Here is a 21,319-nt window from a genome sequence, read left to right on the forward strand (position 1 = left end):
GGAGGGTCCTGAACATAAGGTAAATTTCTATTTTTCAGGAGGGTTCTGAACAGAAAGTAAAGTCCCATTTTTTCAGGAGGGTTCTGAACAGAAAGTAAAGTCCCATTTTTTCAGGAGGGTCCTGAACATAAAGTAAATTCTCATTTTTCAGGAGGGTCCTGAACAGAAAGTAAAATCTCATTTTTCAGGAGGGTCCTGAACAGAAAGTAAATTTTCATTTTCTATGAGGGTCCTAAATAGAAAGTAAATTCTCATTTTTTAGGAAGGTCCTGAGCAGATAGCAAATTTCCATTTTCAAGAGGGTCCTAAACATAAAGTAAATCCCATTTTTCAGGAGGGTCCTGAACAGAAAGTAAAGTCCCATTCTTCATAAGGGTCCTAAACATAAAGTAAAATCCCATTTTTTAGGAGGGTCCTGAACAGAAAGTAAAGTCCCATTCTTCAGGAGGGTCCGAAATGGAAAGTAAATTCTTAGATATGCCTTCCCAACGGTGGCTGAACTTGCTGAAAAGAAATTTACCCCTATTTCATCAAAGACAAAATTTGTCAGTTAAAAACTTAGTGGTGGTTTGCAGCACTTGGCTCTCCAGACATCTGCTGCAGTACTCGCTCCTTTCATATTTGTTTCAAATCATTGATACTCTCCCCTGTGTTATTGCATCATTGACCCAGACCAAATTAGAAAATGAGTTCGGACTCAAACAATGAGTTTCTATTTTACCATGCCTCTGAGATGCACCCTTTTCCAAATCTGAATACTCCCACGAATCCAGTAGCCTGTCGATTGACAGAATTTCTTTCCTTTATGTTGAATTACGATCATATTTCTTTCATGTGCTGGTCCTTGGATTTTTCTCTTATAATTGGAAAGACTGGCAGCAAGTTTTGAAATCTTTTCTTGCTTGTTTTGACATAGACTTAACTTAAAATGAAAAGAAATGATAGTGAATTTTATTTTGATAAATGACATAAACAATAAAAATATGAATATGTAAATGAAAGAAAAGAGCAATGTCCTTTATTCAAAAAGAAAACTTATCTGAATACGGCAACCAACTCCAATGAGTATGATATGCATTTTTGATTAAGCTGCCTAATCTCCCTAACCAAACTTCCCATTTGTTGTTGAGTCTGTGCCTTTGCGTCAGAGCTGCTTCTTCAAAATCATTGGACTCATATGCCCCATTCAATTGTCGACATCTTGCTAGATTTTCATCAGCAAGCCTCTTTCTTTTTTATTTCCCTCAAACTCGCTATCGTCTTACGGTTCCCGTAGGGTTTTCACCAATAAGACTCTCATTTCTTATCTCTCTCAACTCACCATCGTCTTATGGTGCCCACGAGGGTTTTCACCAATAATACACTCTCATTTTTATTTCTCTCAACTCACTATCGCCTTATGGTGCCCGCAATGGTTTTCACCTATAAGACTCTCTCATTTTCATTTCTCTCCTAATTCCTTATGCTGAGGAAAACAAGTAGTTCCCCAAAATGCGTCATCACATCCATTGCATGCTTAGCATTAACATTCTCAAAGATTGGTCTGAAGGTCTTTCTTTGGTTGTCACTTGGATTTTGGATAGGGTTAGAAAGAAAGGATGGCATGAGGTCCAAACGACAATTGATGTAGAGTAGGACTTTTAACTTTTGGAATCGACTCAAGCTACAAGAATTAACTCATGCCCTAATTTTGTTGACTGGGTAACTCTAAAATCTTTATTTGGTTGGACCGAGCCCTGAATAGGACAACCTACGTATCTCACTCCCAAGAGAGGAGAATCAAGTCGCACATAGTTCCATCATCTTGTTCATTATTTTGATTTGATTTTTTTTTACTTTTATTTCTTGAACTCTTTCTTTTATTCTTATTTTCCTAGACATTTATCTTTGATTCTATTTTGATTCCAAAAGAGGGATATGAAAGAAAAATAAAACTAAGCTCAAACGCGGTAAACAAAGGATGACACAATGTTGGGATAGCAAAATGAAATATCTTCATCATTCCAATCTTCGAGAACGCAAGTACTAAACATGCAATAGAACCAATATAGGATAAAATATCATACATAATATCTTTTGACCGCATCAACATTGATAGTCATCTCTGCCATTTTGCCTTTAATATCTGTCAAATATAAGGCTCCATTGGGCAACACTTTCTTCACAATAAAGGGACCTTGCCAATTTGGGGAGAACTTTCCTTTCTCTTTAGCTTGATGGGGAAGGATACGTTTCAATACCAACTAACCAACTTCAAAATTCCTGGGACGTACCTTTTTGTTATACGCTCGAGCCATTCTCTTCTGATACAACTGGGCATAACATATCGATGTCATCCTTTTTCCATCAATCAAACCCAACTATTCGAATCGGATTTTGACCCACTCATCATCATCAATATCTTCTTCAACAATGACTCGAAGAGAGGGAATTTCAACTTCTACGGGAATGACTACTTCTATTCTGTACACCAATAAATATGGAGTTGCCCCTGTTGAAGTGTGAATAGTAGTGTGATAACGTAGCAGTGAAAACGGCAACTTCTCGTTCCATTGCCTAGACCTTTGTACCATTTTTTGCAGTATTTTCTTGATATTCTTATTGGCTTCTTCCACAGCACCATTTGCCTTTGGACGATATGGAGTAGAATTTTGATGCGCGATCTTAAACTGTTGACACACTTCTTGCATTAAATGACAATTGAGATTGGCAGCATAGTCTGTGATGATCATCTTTGGAATTCCAAACCTACAAATGATGTTGGTATGAACAAAATCTACCACAGCCTTCTTTGTTACTAACTTGAAAGTTACTGCTTCTAACTACTTTATGAAGTAATTAATGACCACTAAAATGAAAATATGCCCATTTGACGCTTTCGGCACAATTGTCCCGATCATGTCCATTCCCCAAGCTACAAACAGCCATGGAGTAGCCATTGCATGCAACTCAGCGGGAGGAGAATGTATCATGTCACCGTGTACTTGACATTGATGACACTTTTAAACAAATCAAATAGAATCCCTCTCCATAGTAAGCCAGTAATAACTTACGCGAAGAATCTTCTTTGATAAGACATAACCGTTCATATGCAGCTCGCATACTCCCGAGTGTATTTCAACCATGATTGTTGAGGCTTCTTTTGCATCTACACACCTCAAAAGTCCCATATATGGGGTTCTCTTGTATAAGATTCCCCCACTTAAGAAAAATCCACTAGCCAAATGTCTAATAGTCCTCTTTTAATCACTGGTGGCATGCGTTAGGTATTCTTCAGAATGGATGTATCGCTTGATATCAAAAAACCAAGGTTCGCAATCGAGCTCTTCTTCAACTGTGTTACAATAAGCATGTTAACCACGACTCTGTATATGCACCGGATCATGTAAGCTTTATCAGGATATTGGAGCATTAAAGAAAGAGTGGCTAAAACATCAACAATCTCATTGTGAATTCTTGGAATATGCCTAAATTTTAGTGACACAAACCATTGACATAGCTTTTGCAAGCATTGTCAATACGGTATGAGCTTCTCGCTTCTCCCAATCACCTTGAATTTGATGGATGAGCAAATCTGAATCCCCTAACACTAATAGTTCTTGGACTCCCATATCAACAGCTAACCTCAAACCAAGAATGCAAGCTTCATACTCTGCCATATTATTAGTACAGTAGAATTGAAGTTATGCTGTTACAGGGAAATGTTGCCCTTATTTAGAGATAAGAACTGCACCTATTCTGACTCCCTTCATGTTAACGACTCCATCAAAGAATAGCTTCCAACCTGGATCAGCATCTATAATGATTTCATCAACACACAACACTCTTCATCAGGAAAATATGTCTTTAATGGTTCATACTCTTCATCAATGGGATTCTCAGCAAGATGATCTGCTAAGGCTTGAGCTTTTATGGTGGTTCAAGTCACATATACAATGTCAAACTCAGTATGCAATATTTACCACTTTCCCAATCGACCTGTCGGTATAGGCTTCTGAAAGATATACTTCAAAGGATCCATGGAGGAGATGAGATAAGCAGTGTAGGACGAGAGATAATGGTTCAATTTCTGTGCTACCCAAGTTAGGGCACAACACGTACTTTCAAGAAGAGTATACCTGACCTCATATGCGGTGAACTTCTTGATAAGATAATAAATAGCCTGCTCCTTTTTTTCCTGTGACATCATGTTGACCTAGGACATAACCAAAAGAATTGTTCATGACCGATAAATATAAGATCAAAGGCCAACCAGGATCCGGTGGTACCAGCACGGGCGAATTTGATAGATATCTTTTGATTTTGTCGAACGCTTCCTAACATTCTTCAGTCCACTCTACCGCAATACTCTTTTTCAGCAACGTGAAAATTAGATTACACGTGGTTGTGAGTTGAGCAATAAACCTAAAAATGTAGTTTAGCCTACCAAGAAGACTCATCTCCTCCATTCTATTCTTGGGTGGCGACAGATCCTGAATGGCTTTGATCTTTAAAGGATCCAATTCGATACCCTGATGGCTGACTACAAACCTCAACAGCTTTCCGAATGAAACTCCAAATACACATTTTGCTGGGTTCAGCTTGAGATTATACCTACGAAGCCTTCTGAAGAATTTACTTAGATTTTTAACATGGTCAGCCTGATTCTCTGATTTAATAATCAAATCATCTACATAGACCTCAATCTCCTCATATAATAAAACATAGTGGCCATGGCTCTCATGTATGTTGCTCCAGCATTCTTCAAACCAAATGGCATTACTCGATAGCAATAAGTCCCCCATGGTGTGAAAAAAATGTCTTTTCCATATTTTCATCATCCATAATGATCTGGTGGTACCTAGCATAGCAATCCACAAAAGAGGCAACCTCATGTTTAGCACAATTTTCCAGCAAAATATGGATGTTGGGCAACAGAAAATCATCCTTCGGACTTGCTCTGTTCAAATTACAATAATCAACACATACTTGAATTTTGCCATCTTTCTTTGGGATGGGACAACATTGGATAACCACGTAGGATAATGAGCCACTCGAATGACTTTGAATTCAAGTTGCTTCATGATTTCCTCTTTGATTTTGATGCTTACATCAGTTTTAAACTTCCTTAACTTCTGTTTCACAAGGGGGAGGCAGGATCAGTTGGCAATTTTTGAGCCACTAATTCAGTGGTTAAACCAGGCATATCATCATAAGACTATGCAAAAACATCCTTATAATCAATTAATTCCTGAATCATTCCATCTTTTAGTTGTGGCAAAGCATGTACACTGATTTTAGTTTCCCTAACATCTTCTTGATTCCCTAGATTAATTGGCTCAGTTTCATTTAAATTAGGATTTGGCTTGTCTTCAAACTGTTCCAACTCTTTTCTTATTTCTTATAATGTTTCTTCTTCATCATATTCCCCCTCTTGCTTTATTATATCTTGATTAGTTTTGATTTTAAGATCTGGCTAAAAATTTCGTATACATGTCATGTCATTAGAATCAGCATAAAGAGAACTGTATAAAGAAAAAAGACAAAAACAAAATATTAGACACAAAATAAGAGGGACATTATATTTCATTAAAAAGGAAATATATGAGGGTTTAAACACAAACAATAAAATATAAACAAGCTAAATTCTGAGTTACAACCCTGGAATAACTTGAAAAAACTAAAAGAAAAACAAAATGAACTACCAAAACTCCCTCCTAATAGGGAGAGGAGTGACTTCCCATTTATTGAGATGGACAGCTGGGCCTATGAACTGCAAATCTGCCTTACTGGTACCTTCTCCTGCTTCGACCATGTCAACTTCAATCAACAGGTTCTGGAAATTATCAACTGATTCAGCTTCAAATTCTACATGTTTTGTGACATCGCTCTTGACAAATAACTCACTGAGCAATGGCATTGGGTGGGGGAGTGACCATGTTTCCTTTTTTCTTTCCTTGGCCTTCTTCAGATCTTCAGTCGTAGGCTTAAAACCCAGACCAAAAGTGCCCATGTTCTCCCTCGAACATATGGGATGAACTATACTGTGAAGAGACACTCCCAAACCCCTTCCTGTCATAAATCTATACTTCAACAGCTCATTCACCAGCATGATAGAAGTGGAAGATAATCGTTGTCCCGACATAACCTACCCCTCAAGAATACGATCCACCGACACTGTATCAAACGACTGATAGATAAATATCTCCTCTACACTATTTTCTTCAATAAGAGGCATGGGAGAATCTTTGTGGGCGGGTAAATCCCCTTCGCCATGAATAAACACTTCTTGCCTGTCATGCTCAAACTTGATCATCTAGTACAATATAGATACAAGCAACAGCCCCAACTTTGTAGACCCATGGTCTTCCCAATAATAGATTGTATGAGGAGTCAATATTCAGTACTTGGAACTCTATGGCGAATTCAACAGGCCCTATAAGCAACATTAGTTCAATTTCGCCAATGGAGTCTTTTTTGGCCCCATCGAAAGCCCTGACATATACATTGTTCGACCTGATCCTCTCGATACCATTTTCAACTTTTGTAGGGTAGAAATAGGTCAAATATTTGCACCAGAACCTCTATTAATTATGACATGAGTGACGTAGAAATTTTCACACTTCATGGTAATGTAAAGACCCCGGTTATGCCCCGTACTTTCAACTGGAAATTCGTCATCAGAGAAGCTGATTCGATTTACTTTAAAGATTTTTCCAACTATTTTCTCAAGCTGATTTATCGCAATATCCTTAGGAATGTACGCTTTATTTAATACCTTCAGTATAATGTCACAATGTTCCTTGGAATGAACAACAAAGATAAGAGGGAAATTTAAGTAGGGGTCTTCTTTATCTGATCTATTATTGAATACTTTGGCAATTTTGTCTTTTTCAAAAATTCTTTGGCCTCTTATTTGGTGACAGGCTTCTTAAGAGATGAAGACCCACTCACCCCTGGCTTGGGCTTCCTCAAACCTACAGGCACGAAGCATCTTCCTGACCGAGTTAGACCCCCTACCTCATCTACTTCTTCCTCGACTTCCTTCCCTTAATAAGTTATCGCAGTCCACTTATAGTTTCAGGAGACCTTTTTCATATCAACTATCGAAGGTTGGGTCATCGGTTTAATACTAATAGGTGCCGCAAGTGCTTCTTCACTGTCAAGATAGGCTAACTCGGAGCTCCTATCACTATTAACTTAGGCTTGTATTGACTTAGACCAACATCTTTTTTGGCTTCTTGCACCGTAATCATAGGTTTCTTTATGTTTTCTTGGACTTTATCTTCTCCCATTCCTTCCTAGCTTAATGAAATTACTTTCAACGAATCTACCACATTCACTGATTTGTCCTTCTTGTTCTATATTCTGACAATAGAATTATAACACATCAACGACTCTTTGCCATCATATATCAACTCTGACATATTGGTTTCAGCATGGGTTGGCAATGGATTCTGGTTAATATTTGGAATTTCTGGGGCCTGGACCAGAATTTGATTTGCATCAATTAAATCTTTGACAACTCTCTTTAAATACCAGCATTTCTCGATGTCATACCCCGGCATGTCAAAACAATATGCACATCTTAATAAATAATCAAGATTTCTCAGAGGTGGATTCGAAAGCCTTCCTTGAATTAGGCTCAAGAGCTTCAACTTCCTCAACCTATTAAACAGACTGGCATACGACTCCTCGAGAGGTGTGAACTAATTCTCAACTACCTTCTCTTTATTATACTCAGTCCTAGGTTGGAAAGTAGGTTTGCAGGGGTTTTTGTAATTTAGGGAAGATGAAGGACAATTTTGAGGAGCTTGTGCCTGCCATTGTAGGTAAGAAGGGGTTTGAGCATATGGTTGTGCACTATATACTGGGTACGGCGGTGGTGGAATGGAATATAGTGGGTTTTGTGGGGGATAGTAATAATGGGGAGTAATATATAGAGCTGGGCATAGGATTGGGCTTGGGGTTGGTGATAGGGGTGAGGCAGTCTTTTGGGATAGGAATGGGATCCAGCTATAATGGTCATCACATCCTCTTTCTTCTTTTTACCTCCAAAAGTTCCAGAGCCACCTTGAATTACTTGGGTGGTGGCCTTTAATGCGGCAAAACTCACAATCCTTCTAGTCTTGATTCTGTCCTATATCATCTCTCCTATTTTTAGGACTTCAATAAATGACTTTCCCATAGCCGGAAGTAAATATTGAAAATAGGTCTAATCTTGTGCCTGAATGAAGGCCTCTACTAACTTACTCTCCTTCATTGGAGGTTTTACCCTTATGGCCTATTTATTCCATCTTATCGTGTATTCCTGAAAGCCTTCAGTACTTTTCTTCTTCATGTTGGCCACGAATTTTTTATCAAGAACCAGATCAATGTTATATTGAAAATATTGCATAAATTCATTAGCTAGGTCATCCTAGTTGTTCCAATTGTCAATATCCTGATCGACGAACCATTCTGAAGCCAGACCGGAAAGATTCTCCCTAAAGAAAGCCATAAGAAACTCTTCTCTTCCCCCTGTAGCCCTCAATTGGTTGCAATAACATCTCAAATATGCCACGGGATCACCGTGCTCTACGTACTTCTCAAATTTGTACATTTTAAAACCCAGGGGAAGGTTAACATCTGGGAACATGCAAAGATCCCTATAGAAAACACTCTTATAACCCCCGACTCCCAGCAAATTCCTCATGGCCTGTTCTAAACTCTTCAACTTCTGCGCTATGAATTCCTGTTCCTCTGTTGCAATAGGATTCTCCATATCAAATGGAAACACAGGTGGTTGAGTGTACCCATACGGTTCATTCATCTTCAAAGTAGGTTATGGGGTATGGTACTGATTATCTAAAACCTTCAATACTGGCTCACTAGCAGAGCGAAAGAGTACCATTGTCGGACGCACAGTATAGGCGGGAGCTTCAGGTGGTGGCAGATCCACAAACACAGGCACAGCTGGTGGCGCTGGATGAGTCGCAAGCCTTGGTTGAAGAACTATCAGGGGCACACTAGAAGTGCCAGGGCAATATTGCAGCGAGTGAATCCTGGCGTGTGCTCCAGTGACTCAATGGGAATAGAGAATTACAACTGAGAGAGTGGTGGGCAATTGGGGATATTCCCAATATCTTCAGGGAGTGAAGGAGGAGGCATACCACTAGCCCATGCTCGGTGCAGATCTAACAATTGTTGTCTAAGTCTCAATACCTCATCATTGCGTTCTGAACTTTCTTCCCTGGGATCCTGATCTGGATTAACGAGTGCATTTTCAATCTCCCTACTAGCCATGGCAAGCTTCGCTTTTGATCTAGTGAAGTACGAGTGACTAGCCAGAGTGCTGCAAACTAACCACTTATCTGAAAGAACATGCTCATCAAAGACAAAATCCATTAGGATTAGGTCACACAACAAGCATGGGAATCACATCTGTAAAATTGTCCTAGATTCAGGCGTATTTATACCAGTCTTTGAGGGTAGCAAGGTCATTTTAACATCATCCCAATCTTTCTCTACACCCATTTGCTTATTTACTCCAATCACACCTCTCTTTTTTTTTCTTCTCTTTTTTTTCTTTCTTTCACGATCACTTCTCTCATCTCTCGTGTTAGTCCCTTTTTTATCCTTCTTTTCCTTCTCTCATTATTCTTTCTTTCTTTTCCTCTCTCGCTGTCTCTTTTTTTATCATTCTTTATAGCTTTTGTTTTTCTTTAAAATAAAAGAAAAATAATGAAAAACTAAGAAACAAAATGATTAGATTGAACCCAAAAGTAGGTTGCCTACGTATCATGTTGTACATGAATCAGATCTTGCGTAGTGCAGGATTCATATGCATAAACATCACATAATTGAAGGCTTTTTTTTTCTTGACGAAAAATGAAAACAAATAAACAAAAGAAAGACGCAACATCATAATATTTAGATGAAAGAAACAACAAAAATATACAACAAAATTAAGACAACCTCGATACTAATCAGCAAAGACTGAATGACATTCTAGATCAACATGACAACATACGTAATGCTCCTAATAAAGACTCCAAAGTTAAAGCAAACTTGACGCCAACTTAACAAAAACACAATACTATAAATGGCAGAAAAGTAAAGGACTCCAACTAAACAAAAGATAGAAAAAGCTTCTTTAAACTGGTGCTCTGTGTGATGACCCTGGCTGAGATGGACCTGCCTATAAAGTTCTCTTTCTCCCATTAAAACTATGTAGCATATCTTGTAAGGACCCTTTGATATTTGGAAAGAAGCCTCTGGCACGTATTCCCGCCTCATGGGGAGTACACTTGAAAAGACTGTTCTGACACCCCTCCACAGTTTTGAGCAAACCTGATAACTAAACTCTTAGTACCTCTACTTTGGCCCCCTCACCTTCATCCTGATGGTCGTCAACTATGTATTCTCTCTTGAAGCTGAACTGGTAATGGCTGGCTGATACCCCGAGGTATGGATAGAAGCCAAACCTCATATCCCTGAGTGTACCCTGGATTATCCAGACCTACTTTGAGAGTATCTACACCTAGCTTTATTGTGTGATTCCAGAAATCTTCATATTTACTTTCACCTAAGGCTTGATCCTTAAAATGCTCGACATCCTTCAAAAGGTCCATTACCAGTGGAATATCTTGCAGTCTACCCAATTGGCGCATTACCCTAAAAGGAGAGTATGATCTGGTGCAATTGATTCCTAACAAGACTAAAAGAGGTTGCATAAAACAACCACATAATATTATTTTTGGACGAAACCAGAGATAGGTCCATAGAATGTTGTCTTCAATTCTTGACTCAAGAAATTCAATCCAAGCATCAATCCCTATTGGCAGCGAGAACTTATCAAAATGCATTCTCTGATTCATGGTGTTCACTTGCTCAAGCATACAACGATCAATCACATCCAACCTAATCAAAGAAGGCTCATGCAAGTGCTTCATCATCCACAATTGCAATATCAAGTTGCTTTCCTTAAAGAATCTCATCCCTCCCTTTACTTCGGTTAAAGCTTTATATATTTCTGCCAAGATCATAGGTACGAGTGTGAATGTTTCCCCTAGCTTTTTATGAAATAAGGCCATCGCTATAGTCATGTTTCCCCCAACTTTTTATGAAATAAGGCCATCGCTATAGTCTGCAAGTGAGTATTAACCCATTTTTCTTCTAATGGGAAGACCAAAATGCCCAACAAGGCGAGAGTGAAGACTTCTAGACGATGTTTTTCCCAATTCTCCTTGGTTGTATAGAACTCATCCCAAAATCAATCAAAACCATCTGAAGTCCCAAACCGAGCATACAAATAATCAAAGGAGACCTAAGATTGGTTAAGGCACGTCAAGTGGTTATTGGCCTTTAAACCATAACCATGAAGAAACCGTGTGGGAGAATGAGTCCGTGCCCGAATCATTGTTTTCTTAATGTAAGGCAACTTAAAGAAGCCAAATATTTCTGCCAGAGTAGGTGTCATTTCACAATTTCCAAACCTAAACACCAAACAGCTTGGATCCCAAAAAGTTGATATAGCCTTTATCAGGTCTGGGCAGGGCGTAAGATCTAGGAAGGAAGTGAGAGTGCCTAACTTTTTTGTCAACCCCTATTTCTCGACGTAGATAAATGTGTTCCACTATTTGATTAAATTTTTGGGTACCTTGCCAATCATCTGGACTCTAGACTTTGTAGACAAATCCATCCTGTAATAACACATAAGAAATTATCTCAAAATTCGATGGGAACAAAAGATTCCCAACCCTTGGGACTTTGACGCGGACATATGTCAAAGGGACAGACCACTTTATGACTCCAATTCGCCGAATAGTATCACTGAATAAAATCAGCCTACTTGGCCAAGACCTGCTAACAACACTAAATTATGAGGAGAAAGACCTAGGCTAAGGCTAAGACAAAGGCTAAAATAAAGATTACCGGACCCACCGAGGGTTGGCTACATATCCCGTCCCAAGGGACGGAAATCAGGTATTCGTAGTTCATCCAAATTGGACAATTAAGGATTAAAGAATAAACTCAACCCTGACTTAAGAGACACTACTACAACAATAAAAATAAATTTTCTTTTTTTTTGGGGGGGGGAGGGGGGATTTTCAATTTGACACTCCACATAAGACTGACACCAAACTATAAAAGGAAAAGCTTTTGGTATTTTCATTATATGAAATGTACAAAACTTCTACCATCTTTTTTTTAATTTTTCTTTTATCAAAACTCCTATGAATGAAAAATCTTTTTTTTTAAATTTGTGAATTATGAATGATTACTAAATAAACAAAAGAAACATCTTTTTAATATTTTTTTGTATTTTACGAAGATGGTGCAAATGGTGAAATTTTTTTTTTTGAATTTTTAGATTGTGAAAAGACAAAAGCCATAAAGAACTCTAAAAACTACTAAATTCTTTTCTTCTTATTTTTTCTCTTCGACTCACTTTCTTTTTTTTTCTTTTTTTTCAATTTTTCACTGTCTACACACTTTACTTCCAATACATACTTTTCCCGAATCATTCCGTGAAATGACCACGTTACCCTTAAAGATGCAACATTTAGCACATAGGGATGTTGTAGAGGTAAGTATCCTACAAAGGACCAAATGGGCCCCGTTAGGTCTCAATATGATGCACATAAGTATGACCTGAAGGCTGACCTATGCTGGGATTCACTAACAAGGTTATTCGGGGGAGCGTATGGTCGATAGTGGCTGCTTTGGCTGTCCACCTACTCCATACCAGCCAATGGCTCACCCCCTCCTAAAATAACGGTGACTCAATTATAGGTCGTGGACACAGCGTGTACTACAGAACTTGTTGCAGAAAGAATTGACTTGGGTTATGCACATGATTCCAGTTATAAAGCCGTAACACATAAGAGAAAAACTATAAACAAAGAGCACGTAGGCACTCAACAATGATAACAACAAACGATCACACAAACAATGTTTACACACCCATAATGTCAAACTAAGCCGATACAACTCCAAAAAATAAGCTCAAATTCTGAAAATTCCCCAGCAGAGTCACCAGAGCTGTCACACCCTATTTTTTTAACTCGAAAAAGATTAGATCTTAGGTTTCAAAAGGGTTTTTATTGTAAAGTGATAAAAGATGAGAATTTTATTTCAAAAATGATTATTTATATTTAAACTCAGAGTCGCCACTTGGCATAATTGATTGTGCCAAGTCACCTTTGGGAATCCTTTTTCAAAATCATTTTTGACTCTAAAACTAATCTGCGAACAGAGATTCCAGTTATGAAATTTTTTTGATCGAGGGAAAGGTATTAGGCACCCCTCGATCCCGTGGTTCGACCACGGTCGCTTGGTAGAGCATATCGGCTAATTTGACATTACAAATGAATAAACCACACAAAACACATAAAACAATCAATCAAACACACAAAACCAAATAAATCCAAAATATAAGGTTCAGTCCAACTATATAATCCCAAAATAGAAAAATGCAGAAATGTAACCTACGCTAACCTAAACTATGTTCCAAATGCTTTACCTGATGCCTCGAGCCTTCGGCATGGATGCCCTCCGGGTACAATATACTTTGAAGAATTTCCCAGAAAATAAACACAAGTACCTTGGCCATTCCCCAGCTAAATGAATACAATAAACTAAAAAAATATTCAACATGCACATCTAAACATTCAACTAAAACATCATTTCTAAATTTTCCTACCCAAACCTAAACATTTTCCTATATAATTCGACCTATCATGATACTATCAAATTCACAAACTTGATTTCGAATTAAAGAAAACAACAAAGAACCAGCATTAAGCCAAATTCACCCTTTTTATCAATCTTATAATTCCACCCCAAATTCATTCTCAACCAACGATTAGCACATGATTCGATTATCAAATTATATATCAAAATTCAGAACCAATATCAAAAACATACACCAATGAAGATTTGAACTAATTAGGCACATGAATTATTCATATCCACAACAACAGTTAATGCTACTAAAAATACTCAAAACCACATCAAAAAATCATGACATAGCCATATTCGAGATAATGAAGAGGTAGAGTTAAGAGATGGACCTTAGAATAACTGATTATGTTGATAATAATGGTTAAGAAAACCAAAATTCGAGAGCTCGAATAGAAAACCTCAACAGTGATGAAATCCCAACTCGGTATAGAGGCACAGCAATCCGAAACTGACCATAATAATATAGCGAAGATCAATAGTGTATGAATTCCCTCAAACTAATGCTAAAAACAAAGAACTAAAAAAAACCCAAAAAACCCAATCGAGCAACTAAACCAGTATGCCTAGCAAATTATTGTGAAATTGACTCAAAACAGAGATGAAAAAATCAATCGTGGTTTGATCAACGATAGGAATCCCAACGCTAACAATAAATTTCAGTAAAGCTTGTCGTTTTTAGCCAGATTCAACTGGAATCGACCAAAACAAATAGTTCCGATGATGGGTTCATCGGAAAATCTTAAACCCTTCATTGTCCCTCTTGATCTCCCCTATCTCTCTCTTCATGACTCTCTCTCTCCGTTCTATTCTATTTTTGTGTGCGTGTGCGATTTGGCATGTAGATATGTGTGTATGGTAAATCTCTCAAAAAAATGAAGTCCCATCAGTGATGAGTTTGTATTACAAAAAATAAAGAAAAGCAAGAAGAAAAATGGTGCTTCTATGGCCTCCCAGAAGAAGAAAATTATTTTTTTCTTTTAGTGTGTATCCCCTCTTTCTTCTTTTCCTTATCTGTAGGTGTTTAGGATTTCTGGTGGGGTAGGCCAAAAGGGGTGTGGGTATTAGTCTAGGGAAATTTCCTGGAATTTACCTAATTGTTTATATTTCCTTTATGTCTGAGAAAAGGGAGGGGGTCATGTGGGGTAGGGGTATGGTAGGGGTGAGGTGTCATTTTTTAATTAGAGGGGTAAGGGTTAGATGTCTATTTTTTATTAGATGAGTTGTTGGAATCTTCAATAGAAGACAAAATTAGTTAGGGTTTGTTACTTGGATAAAAACAAAAAGGAATAAATAAATAAGTAAAAGATGAGGTGGTTACTCATTTGTTTTTCTTGAAGAAAATTATAAGATGCAGTCAAAGTGCATGATAACAGAGTAAGAATTATTTTCGACAGGACAAAATTACGTGCCTACACTTATTAGGTATCCAAAAGGTTCAATAAGTGAAATTCTTGAGGTTTTGTTGACAAACTAGCCTCAAGGATCCTAGATCAAGCCTACCCCATTTTTAAACAACTAGCATGTGCACTAAATCTTCATATACCCATACCTAATTTGCCCTTAGGTGGACATAATCCTAAGATTCTCTCCATACCGAAGTTAAATTACAATTGTTGCATAGTATGTGGAATTAAGTCACTAGTCACAAACATTCTCCCAAAACTAACACCCCCCCCCCCCAGATTTTAAATCATGTTTTTTACTTTATTTGCCCTTGGGGTGTTTTCTTAGTAAGTGTTAAGACATATAAGACTAGAATTCTAATTTCACTCCTTGTGGATTCGACCTCAGCAAAAGTTTAGATATTGACAATGGCAATCCTCTACCACTTTACATGGTATAGGTGAGCGTTATCAAAATGGAGCCATTGTCGGGGAGTGAAATTTAGTTTTTACTTGTGTGATTTTGATTCTTACTTGGGGTATACACGTAGTGGTGTATACTTATTTTGGTTGTTGTTTTTGTTTCCTTCTAGGTGATCTTATTAGCATAAATAGAACTATGAGTTACAATGCTAGTCAAGTCGGGTCTTTCGATGGCCCTCTTGATGACGAGAAGCAATGCAATAGCATTGGTCGATTAAGTGCTCTTCCTATATAACCTACTCATGTGAACAGTGTCTTTTATGTCACAAGCGTCATGTTGCATATGCTACAAATAAAGAGACTTTTGAGGGTACAAGCCTATGAGGACCCAACTTGCATTTAAAGAACTTCATCGAAGTGTGTGCACCCTTTGATATTGCACCCATAACCCTAAAGTCCATTTGGCTTCATATTTTTCCATTTTCTCTAATGAGAGAGGTGGTATTATGGCTTTAATCTCTTTCGATTGATTAATTACTTCATGGGATGAACTCATCGCGGTCTTCTTTAATCGGTATTTTCCCTCATCCAAAATGCTCCAATTGCGTGATGAGATCACAAACTTTAGGCAATTGATTGGAGAACCCTTGTACAAAGTATGGGAGAGGTTCAATAGAAATCTTATGCAATATCCCAACCACGAGGTCTTGGAGAAGATGTTTCTCTAAATCTTCTATAGGTCTCTTGATCTGCTCAGCAAAGCCATGGTAGACAATGTGGCGGGGGATCTCTCATGAAGTTAAATTATCATGCGACTTAAAATTTTCTTGAGGAAGTTACCAAGAAAAAATAAGGATTGCATTCCTGGGTTGGCAAAGTGCCAAAATGGTCATCTATTCCTCCGTGGTTGACAAGGAACAAAGAAAGAGGGATGAGGAAAGAGAGGAGGATATGGAAAAAACGATGATACAATTAGAGCTTTTGACAAAACATGTGATGGGTGAACCCATAAAGGTGGTAATGTCGTAGCATCCATGGCCTATGATAAAGAAGAGGCCAAGAATCTTGATGTGGAGATTTGGTATTTGGAAAATTATTCGGGGGGTTCCCACCCCACCTATCAAAGGCTAGGTGGGAATCAAAGTTGGACGAACTGTGAACATGACCGTGAGTGGAGGGATAGAGATCATGATTATGACCGGTATGTGCCCCCTCATAACTGGGTAAAAAACAAATATTGTAGTACTGCCGAACCCAACAAATACAAAACCGAAGATGTCTTGGCAAGGATTTTGATGAAAGTGGAAGAAACGAACAAAATAGTTCGTGAAATGAAAGGAAATTTTTCATAACTCCACCAAACCATGGTGTCCCACTCTGCCTTTATTAAATAAGTTGGAGACCCAAATCGGGAAAATTTCCACCTAAATAAATGGTAGGATAAAGGGTGGTCTTTCTAGTGATACCATTGTAAACCCGAAGAATGAAGCTCACATTTTAGCAATAGTCACTAGGAGTGAAAAGACCCTTGGTGATCACTTAAACGGAGAATTGGGTGAAAAGATAAATAAGGTTACGTCAAAAGAAGTGTCACCAAAAGCTCAAGAAGAAGATGATGATAAAAAGAAACCAATGGGAGTTGAAAAAAGAGGTGGTGAAAAATGAGAAACCATAAAGTGATGTGATGCCTACAATACAAGCCATTCCCCTGTTTCCTTAAAGGCTTCAAAGAAAAGAGGGGGGGTGATAAACTCAATAAATTTATGGCCAAGCTTAGAAACCTCTCTATTAATATCCCATTTCTTAAAGCAATCTAAGAGATCCTGGGATATGATAAGCTCATAAAGAAGTTGATGTCAAAGAAGAAGCTCATCAAAGGTGACGCAATCAAAGTCACCCATGGTTGTAGTGATATCATGAGTAGCAAAATTACAGAAAAAAGAAAACACTGGAGCTTTTACCATCCCTCGGACCAATGGAACGCCTATGTTTGCTAAAGCTCTATACAACCTCGGTGCGAGTGTAAAACTCATTCCTTTTGTCATTTACAAAAAGTTCAAATTGGACACCCCAACTCCTATATTTATGAGACTTTTAATGGATGATCGGTCTATCAAGAGACCGGTCGGGATTTTTCTTGATGTTCTAGTCAAAGTGGAAAAATTTATACTTCTAGTGGACTTTGTGGGTTTAGATTCTAAAATGGACCAAGAGGTTCTTATCATTCTTGGTCGACCTTTCTTAGCCACTGGAAAATCCATTGTTAACTTAGAGTTAGGGGAAATAAGGTTTAGAGTTCATGATGAAGAGGTCTCCTTTCGAGTATGCAAAATAAAGAAACAACCCATGGAACTTCAACTGATATCAGTGATTGCTATTTAAATCAAAGAAGTGAATGAGAGGGCCTTTTAGAATCCAACTTAAGAAAGAAGAAAGATATTGTGCCATGACGTAAATAAAGGAGCTATACGAGAGGCAGCCCACAATTGCCACAAAAGTGGCTCGTATCCTTTATTTTTATTTTTGTAGAGTGAAATTTTGTTTCGTCAATTAAATAACCCATACATTTATGGTGCTATAGAGTGTGTTGGATGATCTTGAGAAGGGGAAAGTGTGAAATTTTCACATGCTGAACTGAATAGGAGAAAATCTATCCGAATATGAAATAAGCTGAACAGGGGAAAGCAGGGGAGCTGAAATGCCCCCAGTTACCGCGATCGTGGACAATGCTCTGCAATCGTAGTTATCCGTATGTCCGTAATTGTGGAACCCTAACCGCAATTGCAGTTACATCAGTATTATAACCATCCAAACTCCTGCTTCCTTTCAACACTCCCTTCTTAACTTTTCTCTCCAATTGGACCCAGTTTTGGCCAAATTGTAAGCATTCCAACAACATACTCGCATACCTCTTGCAATACTTATCTAGTAGGTGCCTCGAATCTATGCCTTGATTGTGGAGAACAAGCCATAGAATGGATGTTATAGGGAAGGCCTGAAATTATGTTTTTCATGCTTAAATGTTTCATAAATTATATTTGTATGCTATTTACTACTAGAAAATGGTGTGTACATAAGTGGGGAAGTATTAAGTACCAAAATTGTGTATGAAATTGAGAAAATGAAGAGTGCACACCAAGTGCTCGATAGGTTTCCCGAATAAGTAATCAGTAATGGTTTTTCATTCTGGGGGCATAATCGAGTCCCTAGTGGTCTTGTTCAATGCTTTCAGTGTAAATACTTGTTCTAGAACATGTTTTAGGCTTCAAATTTGAACTTTTGGACATTAAAAAATTATGTTGAAACTATCTCAGATACCCCGATCACAGTTGTTGGGACCGCAATTGTGGTAACTGAGGCTGATTTCTACCTATGCCAAAAATTCTACACTTCTAATTTTTGTCCAAACACCACCTAGTAACCATCTAATAAGGTTAAAGGGGAAACATAGCATAGCTTGTGCAAGATTATATCAATGATTGATATTGTTGTGTTGTCTGTTATTTTTCAAGATAATCTCATAGAAAAATACAACCACATCCAATTTATGGCATCCAAGTGCCACACTCACTACTATGGTGATTTTCTGAGGACAAAACTACTCCCAGAGAGAGGAATATGCTTAGAAAATGTGACAAAAAAACTTTTGGTATTTCATGACAGGCTTGTAGCCACAGGGCGGCGGTGTTTCACCCCAGATTCTTCCAAGGATAATGAGCAATGGGTCTGTTAATTCTACACCAATATTAGTGTAGTTTATTTCTTGAATCCATCATGCATGACTATCAAGATCCCTGGGAAAGTGGTGGAGTTTGGGGCAGAGTGAATCAATGATATCTATGGGATCCTAATTTGCAAACATGGGTGAGTTTGAAGAAAAAGAGTATGAACTCGGAAGTTGGTTGGTAGAAAGACTTTGCCCTGGAAAGGAAGTTTCATGGACAGAAACTAAGAGTAACATCCACATGAACGACTTCACTACCGAGGCTCGAATTTGGTCCAACATTATCTGTAGTCGAGTATCCCCTTGCACCAACATGATAACAGTCGTAGATTTTCAAGCTCGGATAGTTGCTTTTATTTTAGATGGCATTTCTTTGGATGTTAGTCAGCTCGTGGTTTCTGAAATAAAATTCTTCAAAAACTAGGGTGGGACACTTCTCTTCTTTCCCTTTTTGATTACTGATCTTTGCAAAAGATATGGGATTGAGGAATACTCTGAGATACTTGGGTGCACCGTAGCACTTCTATCTATCTTTTAAAAATTTGAGAAGAGGGCACACCGAGTAAAAGCAAGAAAAGAAAGATCGATTTGGGAAAGTCGACATGTGATAAGCCTGAGTCTTGTAGGCCATCCACTATCGGGCCTCTTAAGGATATTAGAGTTGATATTGCGGCCATTAGAGAGTTCGTTTTAGGTTTCCCCCAGGAGCCGGGAAAGCCCTCTACCACCCGTCATTTGTAAGTATCCCGATCTAATTATTAGGAGTATTGAGAGGACCAAAAAACCAAGGAGCTACTATTGTTAGTCTTGAGAGATCCTACTCATCCTTGGTGGAGTCACATCATGATCTCTGGGTTGTACATGAAAAAATGGTAAAAAGAGAGAAGAAGAGAGATAAGTTCTTTTGCAAGATATGGAAGGGGTGAAGGGCCTATAGAAGGTCCTAAAACCCTATGACAAACTCCCCTCCTCCCGAGTGGAAAGTAACAATGAGGCTCTAACTGAGTGGTCCAGTCCTAAGGATACTGCTGATGATGCAGATTCTACAAGAGAGAGCAGTACTTGATGTGGTCTCAAAGAACACCCTTATCCCTTCTTATGCTTTATTGTTTATGCAGTGAGGACACTGCTATCTTTTTAGTTGGGGGTGCCTATCTCAGTATTCATTTGATTTAGGACTGTATTATTGATATTTTTGGATATTTTTTTGTTCTTTTGGATGATCTATTTTTTTATTTGGGTTGTAATACTTGAGTACTCTAATGGTGCCCATATTTGCATGGATTAGTTATTTTCTTCTGGGATTTCTAATTTATCTTTATTTTATGTATGGAAATATCAAATGAGCTTTTACCTATGATAGATTGAATGACGATATTTTTCAGGGAAAAGCACCATGATTGGGTTTTAACCTATGGATGAAGGGGAAATCTAAGTACCCATGGAATCTAGGTCATAAATGCAACGAAAATTTGAGTACCTATGGTATTTTAAATTTGGGATCGCACTTATACTTATGGCGAAGTCTAACTAGCCATATGGTGTGCCAATATGAAACCCAAAATGCGCGACAAAGGCTTGGGTTAGTGCCATAGTTAGAAAATTGTACGTGGTGCAAATGCAAAGAAAACACCCTCTCCATCCAAAATTTGTCACAAATCAAGGGAATGGATGTAAGCGACCTTGTAGCAAGACTTTTTGTCTTATTGTGACTCCAAAAATTTTGTCCTAGAGAAATTGATAGATACTCCATTTTTTGTCTCTAGCGGGAGGGGAAATTGAGCCCTTTTGGTGAATTTGCATACCATGTGTGGTGATCTTATTTGTCCAAATCTCATGTGTACTTGTACCATCTAGAACTTACACCATTACTATCTTAAGGCTAATTTTGATTGTACTTGGTTGGTGAGATGATCTTAAGCTATCTTTGTGACATTAAAAGTCCACTTTAGCCTTAAAAGCCTACCATTGCATAGATGTTATCCCTAGTCACCCACTTTGAGCCTTTAGACTTTTCTTTGGCAAACATGTTGCAAGTCGTGAGCCTTTCAATTTTTATTCCTCTTTTAAACCCTACCCTCCT

The sequence above is a fragment of the Capsicum annuum genome, unplaced genomic scaffold (assembly GCF_002878395.1).
Source record: "Capsicum annuum cultivar UCD-10X-F1 unplaced genomic scaffold, UCD10Xv1.1 ctg2759, whole genome shotgun sequence".
NCBI lineage: Eukaryota > Viridiplantae > Streptophyta > Magnoliopsida > Solanales > Solanaceae > Capsicum > Capsicum annuum.